The sequence below is a fragment of the Protomyctophum parallelum genome (assembly GCF_964188405.1).
Source record: "Protomyctophum parallelum genome assembly, chromosome: 9".
Taxonomy (NCBI): Eukaryota; Metazoa; Chordata; class Actinopteri; order Myctophiformes; family Myctophidae; genus Protomyctophum; species Protomyctophum parallelum.
In genome coordinates this window covers 20369029-20378942 of record NC_139706.1, presented here as the reverse complement: position 1 = coordinate 20378942, position 9914 = coordinate 20369029, and positions in this window count along the sequence as shown.

Sequence of the window (9914 nt, the reverse complement as noted above, 5' to 3'; positions counted from 1 at the left end):
TTACTGTTCCCGTTTGAAATGTATACATCCACACATACATATGTCATGTTACAGTAATAGAGAAGGAGGTTGGTGTGGGGGGTGAGAGAAACGGAGAGGCAGAGAGGGAGAGAAGGAGAGAGAGAGAGGGGGGAGAGATTTGAACACCTGCCTAAAGTTTCATTTGGGATTCAAACATCACTTTCTCCACACGCACGCACACACGCACGCACACAGATACACACACACAGACACACACACATGCAACACATTATCTATCATTTCCTACAGCAGGTAATAGCTGTTGGCCACTGACTCACTGTGTGAGAGTGTGCGTGTATGCGTGTGTGCATGCGTGCATGCGTGTTGTAGTGGGAAAGGAGCAAAAAGGCAGAGGTTGGGAGCAGAGGAGAGATGGAAACAGAGGTTGCTTCTTTCTCTGTGTTTCCATCTCAGCACATGGGAGGTAGTGCTGGCTGGAACCTCCTCAAAGTAAAAGTACTGGAAATTGGAAATACTCGAGTAAAGTAAAAAATAACTCAAAATTGTACAAAACTATACAGTACTTAAGTAAATGTACTTATGGTAGTTACTTTGCACCACTGTGCACCACCTCACCTGCGTGGAGGTGTAAATATTTCCTCATGATTCTACTGAGTTTTGCATTTATTCCAATATGTTCTGTCTTGTATTTCTAACATGTTATGTGTCCACCTTGAGACTGGGAGGTCAGGGTTTGTATTGTATTTCTACTGTATTGTATGTGTAGAGTGCCCGCCCTGAGACTGGGAGGTCAGGGTTTGTATTGTATTTCTGTATTGTATGTGTAGAGACTGGGAGGTCAGGGTTTGTATTGTATTGTATTGTATTGTTTTGTATTGTATTGTATGTAGACTGGGAGGTCAGGGTTTGTATTGTATTTCTGTATTGTATTGTTTTGTATTGTATGTAGACTGGGAGGTCAGGGTTTGTATTGTATTTCTGTATTGTATGTGTAGAGACTGGGAGGTCAGGGTTTGTATTGTATTTCTGTATTGTATTGTGTAGAGACTGGGAGGTCAGGGTTTGTATTGTATTTCTGTATTGTATTGTGTAGAGACTGGGAGGTCAGGGTTTGTATTGTATTTCTGTATTGTATGTGTAGAGACTGGGAGGTCAGGGTTTGTATTGTATTTCTGTATTGTATTGTGTAGAGACTGGGAGGTCAGGGTTTGTATTGTATTTCTGTATTGTATTGTTTTGTATTGTATGTAGACTGGGAGGTCAGGGTTTGTATTGTATTTCTGTATTGTATTGTATTGTATTGTATGTGTAGAGACTGGGAGGTCAGGGTTTGTATTGTATTGTATTGTATTGTATTGTATTGTATTGTATTGTGTAGAGACTGGGAGGTCAGGGTTTGTATTGTATTTCTGTATTGTATTGTTTTGTATTGTATGTAGACTGGGAGGTCAGGGTTTGTATTGTATTTCTGTATTGTATTGTATTGTATTGTATGTGTAGAGACTGGGAGGTCAGGGTTTGTATTGTATTGTATTGTATTGTATTGTATTGTGTAGAGACTGGGAGGTCAGGGTTTGTATTGTATTTCTGTATTGTATTGTTTTGTATTGTATGTAGACTGGGAGGTCAGGGTTTGTATTGTATTTCTGTATTGTATTGTATTGTATTGTATGTGTAGAGACTGGGAGGTCAGGGTTTGTATTGTATTGTATTGTATTGTATTGTGTAGAGACTGGGAGGTCAAGGTTTGTATTGTATTGTATTGTATTGTTTTGTATTGTATGTAGACTGGGAGGTCAGGGTTTGTATTGTATTTCTGTATTGTATTGTATTGTATTGTATTGTATTGTATGTGTAGAGACTGGGAGGTCAGGGTTTGTATTGTATTGTATTGTATTGTATTGTATTGTATTGTATTGTGTAGAGACTGGGAGGTCAGGGTTTGTATTGTATTTCTGTATTGTATTGTTTTGTATTGTATGTAGACTGGGAGGTCAGGGTTTGTATTGTATTTCTGTATTGTATTGTATCATGTGTAGAGACTGGGAGGTCAGGGTTTGATCCCCGGCCGGGTCATACCAAAGACTCTTGGGGTAAGTCCCTGCGACATGGGGCTTTTTGTGTTATCCTTTTCAGCATAACTAAAGGGCCTCCCACACCGTCTGCGAACGCCGCGCGTCAAAACAGCCGCCTCCGTTTTTTTTAATGAACCTATCGCACACCGGCGGCGTCCGACGCGCGCTGGCGCCTCGCCTGACGCGCCGATAGAACCAGTTCTATTTTCCAGGCGTCGCCGCGTGGCAACGCGTCGCGCCGCGTCGGACGGAGCCGGTGTGTGTTGGGCTTTAAGTGTACTAGCTGTACTGTTAATAATCAGATTAATGAAGTATTCAATCAATTAATCAAACTCCCACCTGGAGGTCACCTCTGACCATACATTTTCCCCAAGAAGGCTGAGGCCCCGTAGCCTACACACTATTAAAACAAAATCGTTCTCTCTGTTCCGGGGGGAGACTGGGGGCAGAGCAGCTCGCAATTATTTTTCAATGGGAGTCACTGGGTTTCACAGAGCAGCTCTGCTCCACGGCTGTGTTCTGCCCTCCTCCCCCCATGGAGCAGAGAGCTGCTCTGCCCCCCCTCTCCCCCCGGAACAGTGAGAGCGTTTTAATAGTGTGTCAGGCGCCTGGGAAAGGCCTTGTCTCATGTCCCCTGTCCCCTATGTCTTGTCTCATGTCCCCTATCCCCTATACCTTGTCTCATGTCCCCTATCCCCTATACCTTGTCTCATGTCCCCTGTCACCTACAGTATATAGGCCTTGTCTCATGTCTTCTCTCCCCTATGCCTTGTCTCATGTCCCCCCTCTCCCCTGTCCCCTATGCCATGTCTCATGTAGACCTACCCTGTCCCCTCTCCTCTCCCCTGTTCTCGTGTACTCTTTCCTCTGTCTCCTCTCCCACTTGTAGCTTATTGTAGTGTGTGTGTGTGTGTGTGTGTGTGTGTGTGTGTGTGTGTGTGTGTGTGTGTGTGTGTGTGTGCCTGCCTGCGTGCACTTGTGTGCGTGCGTGCTTGCATGTATATGAGTGATTGGCTCATTGCTAAGTAAACAAACAGCAACACAGAACACACGCGCAGTCAGCCAATCAGCACAAAGAAAACACGCCGTACTTCCCTTTTCCCAGAATCCCCCGGGACAGGAAGAGAGTATTTGCATGGTAAAGGATAGCATGTGCCTGGAGGCTTGTTTTTATAATGTCACCAAAAGTCCACCGCTTGGAATCCTGGCCTGTCATGATAAATCATGAACGCACGCACACACGCACGCACGCACGCAGCACGCACACACACATGACACACACACATACACACACACACACACACACACACACACACACACACACAGTGACACACTGACACTTCTATGGGCATCAAAGTTTTTGAATGGAAATTTATGTCATGATCCAATATGCCATAAAACAATGCCATGCATCACTATGTCGTATAGTAGCCTACTGAGGCTGTTAACCACTATAGGCCTACTCCATGATTCATTTAACCCTGTCTTAATCGGTTGCCATGACAACCACACAGCTATAATTTTCCTCAATTACACAGATCGTTTGTGGTCATTCTAGCCAACGGTTTGCCACTTTTCAGACTGGTCTGTGACGTCACGTGACCCCCGCAAAATGTTCCTTTTTAAACTGTAATGCCTACAAGTGCTTGGAAGTGCTACCCTTACAAGCACTTGGAAATGTAGGCGTTACATTTAGTTTGACTCACTAAATATTAATTGTGCAACATTCTGAAACCGTTTGGTCGTGTAGTGAGTTGAGCTTTCCTAGACCTGTGAGTGATGTGACTCCCCAATCACCCATATTCAGGACAGCTGTGACACCTGGCTGCTGACTGAATAAAAGGTAGCCACACCCGGCCATCAGAGTAGCTGGCTGCAGGCTTGTTGTGGTTGCCTGGTGGTGTGTTGGGATTAGGTGCAAGGGAATCATTGATTGATGGTATGCAGTATGCGCGGTTTCATGTGTTTTGATAAATGTAAGTTTTGAGCAAAATCTGAATGTTCCTTAATCTTGCAGGGCAGGCATTGACAGTGGGTCCCAGATTCCCTGGGATAGGCTGCTAAACAGGGCTGCCAACTTTCAGCAAATGGCCCTGATGGTGAATCATTGGTGGTCTGAACTAGACTTTCCAGTTTCCACCTCTAGATTGTTACCATTGATTGTCCAGTAGAGGGCGACATTATGCAAGGAATGTGCACATAGGTCATTATGCAGAAAGAGAAGCCAGCTTCTATGGGTTAAAATAAAATATTCAAACTATTTATTTATGCATGTATATCAGACTGTAAAGATGTAGCAAGCAAACGCATCTTCAGTTACGTCACCAAGAATAGTGGTCCCTTATTGGCTGTTGGAGGACACCGACATACAATTTACAATTTACAATTTAGGCATTTAGCAGACGCTCTTAATCCAGAGCGACTTACATTAAGCAAGAACAATTTACAATTTACAATTTAGGCATTTAGCAGACGCTCTTAATCCAGAGCGACTTACATTTAAGCAAGAACAAAAGCATGGGAATACATCACATAAAAGCATTTATCAATATCATGAAACATGCGTAAGCTAAGAAAGTAACAGTGGAATATCTATATAATGAAACTATACGTACACTATACATATAAACTATACATATTTACTACTATGCTATACATATGTACTATGACGTGCTATGACTACATACAATGCAATTATAGTGCTGTTTACATAATATGCTATAAGTCTGTATCAAATGCTATCTAAGTCTACAGAAATGCTATCTAAGGGGGTGGGCTAAGTGCTATGGGCCATGATGGAGTCTGAAAAGGTGGGTTTTCAGACTGTATCAAATGCTATCTAAGTCTACAGAAATGCTATCTAAGGGGGTGGGGTAAGTGCTATGGGCCATGATGGAGTCTGAAAAGGTGGGTTTTCAGACTACGGCGGAAGATTGGGAGTGATGCTGCAGTTCTGACTGCAATGGGAAGTGCATTCCACAGTTTTGGAGCCAGAAGGGAGAAGAGTTTGGGACGTGTGGAGCATTGTCCCGGCGTTTTTAGTGAGGGTACTTCCAGCTTCCCTGCGTTGGCTGATCTGAGTGCGCGGGAGGGTTTGTAGGGTTCGATCATACTTGCAAGATATGGGGGAGCGATACCTTTGGTTGCTTTGAATGCCAGCATCAGAGTTTTGTATTCTGTGCGGGCAGCGACCGGGAGCCAGTGGAGGGAACGGAGCAGGGGGGAGACATGTGAGAATTTTGGCTGGTTGAAGACCAAGCGAGCTGCGGCATTTTGGATCAGCTGGAGAGGCTTAAGTGCACATGCTGGTAGGCCAGTAAGGAGGGAGTTACAATAGTCGAGTTTTGACAAGACTGGATTAGGAGCTGGGCTGATTCCTGGGTGAGGAACGGTCTAATTCGTCGTATGTTATAGAGTGTGAACCTACAGGATCGAGTGACAGCTGTGATGTGAGTTTTGAACGAGAGCTGACTGTCCAGGACAACACCAAGATTCCTGGCTGTTGGGACAGACGTTACCAGGGCGTTGTCTACGGAAATAGTTAGCTCCCGCATAGGGCAGGACTTAGCTGGGAAGAAGAGAAGCTCAGTCTTGTCTGGGTTCAGTTTGAGGTGGTTGGAGGACATCCACTGTGAGATGTCAGCCAGGCATGCAGTGATGCGCTCTTCCACCTGAGTGGCAGAGGGGGGGAAGGATAGAAACAGTTGTGTGTCATCGGCGTAGCAGTGATAGGATATATTGTGAGCAGAGATGATAGAGCCAAGGGATTTAGTGTACAGTGAGAAAAGGAGGGGACCAAGTACAGATCCCTGTGGGACCCCAGTTTGGAGGGTTCGACATACATACCCCGACATACATACGTACGTCATCTATTTGTCATCCTATCTGTCATCCTATTGGTTGACCCACATGACATCACAGCCCAGGAAAATTAAATTGAGGCTGCATGGATCTGGAAGGTCTGCCATTCTGCGCTGTGACTGGGCTAAAAAGTGCCTAGCGCGTGTGTCAGGGTGGAAATCCGCTGTGATTGGCTGAGCATCACATAACGGGTGTGCCACAGGGGACCCCCATTATATATAAGTGGGAGAGAGAGGGAGCAGAGAAAGAGGGGATAACGAGGTAAGGATTTGAGGATGAGGATGAAGTTTGAGGACGAAATGCGTCCGCAGATATTGCGCGCTGTGATTGGCTGGAAGGTGTGCCATTCTGCGCTGCGATTGGCTGAGCATAGTATTGGGAAAATAGCCACCCGCTTCGACTGTTATCAATGGACAAGACCGCAGTTATCAGTTCGGATCAGTACGATTGTTTCGAGCTAGTATGGGCATGCTCTGCCGACCCAACGGCTCAGTCAAACTGTGGATCTCAATATGGACCGGGGATTGATTGATTGATAATTAAAATAAACATATTCAAGCATTGAAAATGCACAGCCCACCCATATAACCAATTAACCGTGTTAAGTGAACCAACCAGGGCCCAGGCGGTGGCGTAACCGTCTGGGCACCCGACTGGTAATCCAGTCGCAGTGTGCCGCGGGTTCGACTCCCGAGCCCGACACGGCCTTTACTGCATGTCTTCCCCTATCTCTCTCCCGTTTCCTGTCAGCCTACTGTCTGTCCCTTCAAAAAAAAACAATAAAAGGCGTAAGCCGCAAAAAAATATCTTAAAAAAAAAAAAAAAAGTGAACCAACCAGTCATGAATAAAGTATAGGGTTTACTCTATAAGTATTTTAAACCATGACTGACATTGTTAGAAAACAAATGTATTGGCCTGGGCCGCTCAGCAGTCCAGGCACCTTGGCTGGTAATCCAGTCTGGCAGTTACGACCCAAAGGCCCGACGGCCTTTACTGCATGTCACCCCCCATCTCTCTCCCCATTTCCTGTCAGCCTACTATCTGTCCCTCCATACAAAGTATAAAATAAAGCCGAAAGCCACAAAAAAAACATAAAAAAATTAAAACAAATGTATTGGCTCCAGTTAACTTCATCGGAAATAATACGTGAATCCATTTGTGGTCCCAGCAGGCAAGGCAGGGCAAGTTATTTTGCATACTGCAGAGTAGGCTATACATTTATAACGCTCAACCCTATACTTTGTTGACCGGAGTCCCCCAGGGCTCTATACTAGGCGCTCTCCTGTTTTAGCTCAACACTAATTATCTTTGTAGAAGATGGCTGTTCTCCAAGCTCACAACGCGTCACAACGTGACATGTTGTGAGCATCTAGATCTGCAATTTCCAGCAAACCTTCAGCCCCAGAAGGGACGCTATGGGGTTGCACGGTTTAAACCACAAGGTGATTCAAAGAGTTTTACACAAAACAATAATAATTAAGACAACGTTACAACAACATTGGTGACATTGGTCACACCCAAATACACATATTATAACACACATGCACAATATAAACCCCACAACACAATAAGCCCAACAAACACATTCCCTCACACGTACTGTAACAAAACAATAAGCATTTACAATAATAGAACAATAACGTAGGCGTATCCCAGAGGCATGCTGGGAATCCTTCCTCAGCCACTAACAGCCGGGGGGACACTACTTTGTCTGTGTATGATTGTTGAATTGGATGAACTGCAAACATTTGGCAAAAATAGCCGATCTACAAGCTCACAAGGCGTCGCGAAGCATTGTCAGTTTGTGTATCAGCTATTTCTACTACGAGCCCTGGGGGACTCTGGTCAACTAAAATAAATATTTTCTCCAAACTTCATCTGAAATAATGTGTATCCATTTCTTCCTCCTATTCACTGTTTGTCTTTAGATTTGTGGCAAAAAACAGCAACATTTTAAAACAGTTCAACTATAGCCGATCACATCGACACGTTGTGAGCTTGTTGATCGGCTATATTTGAATTATTTTGAAAGGTTTTTAAAAATAGTACAAAATGCTAAATAAGTTTAGGGTTAAGGGCCGGGGTGGCGCAAGATATAACCGGGAGAAGTAGGCCTATGGGTTGGCGCCCCAGCCTGCATCCTCCGTGAGGAGGAAGCCCCAAAAACCTTCGGTGAGGCCTTTTGGACTAGTAGTCCTTCCACACGCCAGAATGGTGCCTCCCAGTTTTGGGATACATTACTGAGGATACGTCCCATCCATGCAAGGTATTTTTGTTCTGAGCTTTTCTGGCAAAATTAACATTGCATTAAGACTAAAAACAATAAAAGACTAAAACAGTAAACAAATTTCAGAAGACTAAATAGGACTAATACTAAATGGCTAAATCTTTTCTGGCAAAATTAACAGATTTCAGAGGCTCCGAGTCTGATGATGTCATGATGATGCATAACATAAGGCCCCCCTTGGAGACATCAAGTGGGCATGTTTCCAGAGAGGTCAACCGCCAACCGTTAAGTAATCAGTGTGAAAGTATAAGCAGTTATTCCTCGGCCAATGTCAAACCTCTGCTCAACGCCTTATGGTGTCTATTTGTGATAATTATAGGCACAGAGGCTATGATAGGCCGCTACAGACACCACCAGGCCACTTTTTGCCAAGTTGGCGTGAAAACATAATCATTCGATCTTCCTTGACAGTGTTGGCACATGACAAACCTCAGTTCAGTTTTGTTTTTTTAGATAGCCTGCCTGCTAACTAACAGACAGACAGACAGACAGACAGACAGACTACCCATGAGGCAGCAATCATCAGACTTATGAATAATCATAATCCTGTCACCATGTACAGTACAGCCTTTTAATTTGTTAATAGTTTTATTTTACCCAATACTCTTTTTTATATATTTAAATTACCCTGCATGACTTTCAACCATGCACACGTGACACTGTGATTTGATTTTATGAACCATGCTACTATTTTGTATATGGCTTTTTGTGTTCCTTCCTCTTTCTACTTTTTATTCCCTCTTCCCCATTTGTAACTCTTCTTTTAACTGCATGCAACACTGAGAGCTTGCACTGAACGTATCACCCTCTCTTTTCTTTTCAAAATCGTAGTCGTATTAAACAGACGTAATCAATATAATATAATATAAAAAATAAAACTCAATCCCCTATCCCACCCTCCCCTCAACCACAATCCCAAGGATAGTCGGAAGAGAAGAAGAGAATACAAAATAAATAAATATATATATATACACAATAATACATGCATACATAATTACAACAAAAAAAAGATCATAGCAGAGCAGATTTTGTTTCTGTTGTGGTTTGGCACTGGCCGAGGCATAGGCACGGCACACTATGCAGTTTGTGTGTTGTGGTAGAATGTCATAAACGGGCCCCAGGTCTTGTAAAAAAAAAATCTCAGAGCCGGCAATTGAAAACCTTAACATCTCCAACTCGAGACAGGACATTATATCACGAAGCACGGGCGGGGCAGCATCCTTCCATTTGAGCAGAATGGCACGCCTAGCGAGCAATAAGGCAAAGTCGACCATACGTATTACGACACTCTGTGCGTGTTAAAGGAAGGTCATACCTGTGTATGATATGTGACAATAGTATGATTGATTGATCATTGATTGATTGATACCTCTACCTCTATCCAAGTTAACTCACATCATGATTCGTTTCAGTTCACAAATAATGGATACATGATTTAACAACCACTAACAGGATCTTGTGGTTTGTTATCTTTCATATTTTATCTGTGTCTCTGTGTTTCATGTGGTGCAGCTCAGGAAGCTTGACATTTGTAGCTCAGTGGTTCTCAAATTGGTGTCCAGGGACCCTCTGGAGCGCTTGAGGGGGTTCCAGGGGGTCAATCTTCATATGACCAACGCGCTCAGCCTCTGACTATAGGTGGGCATTTGTTTCAAATATGAAATAAACTATATTTGAACTGCAGTCTTGGTGTGTGCGACCCACTACC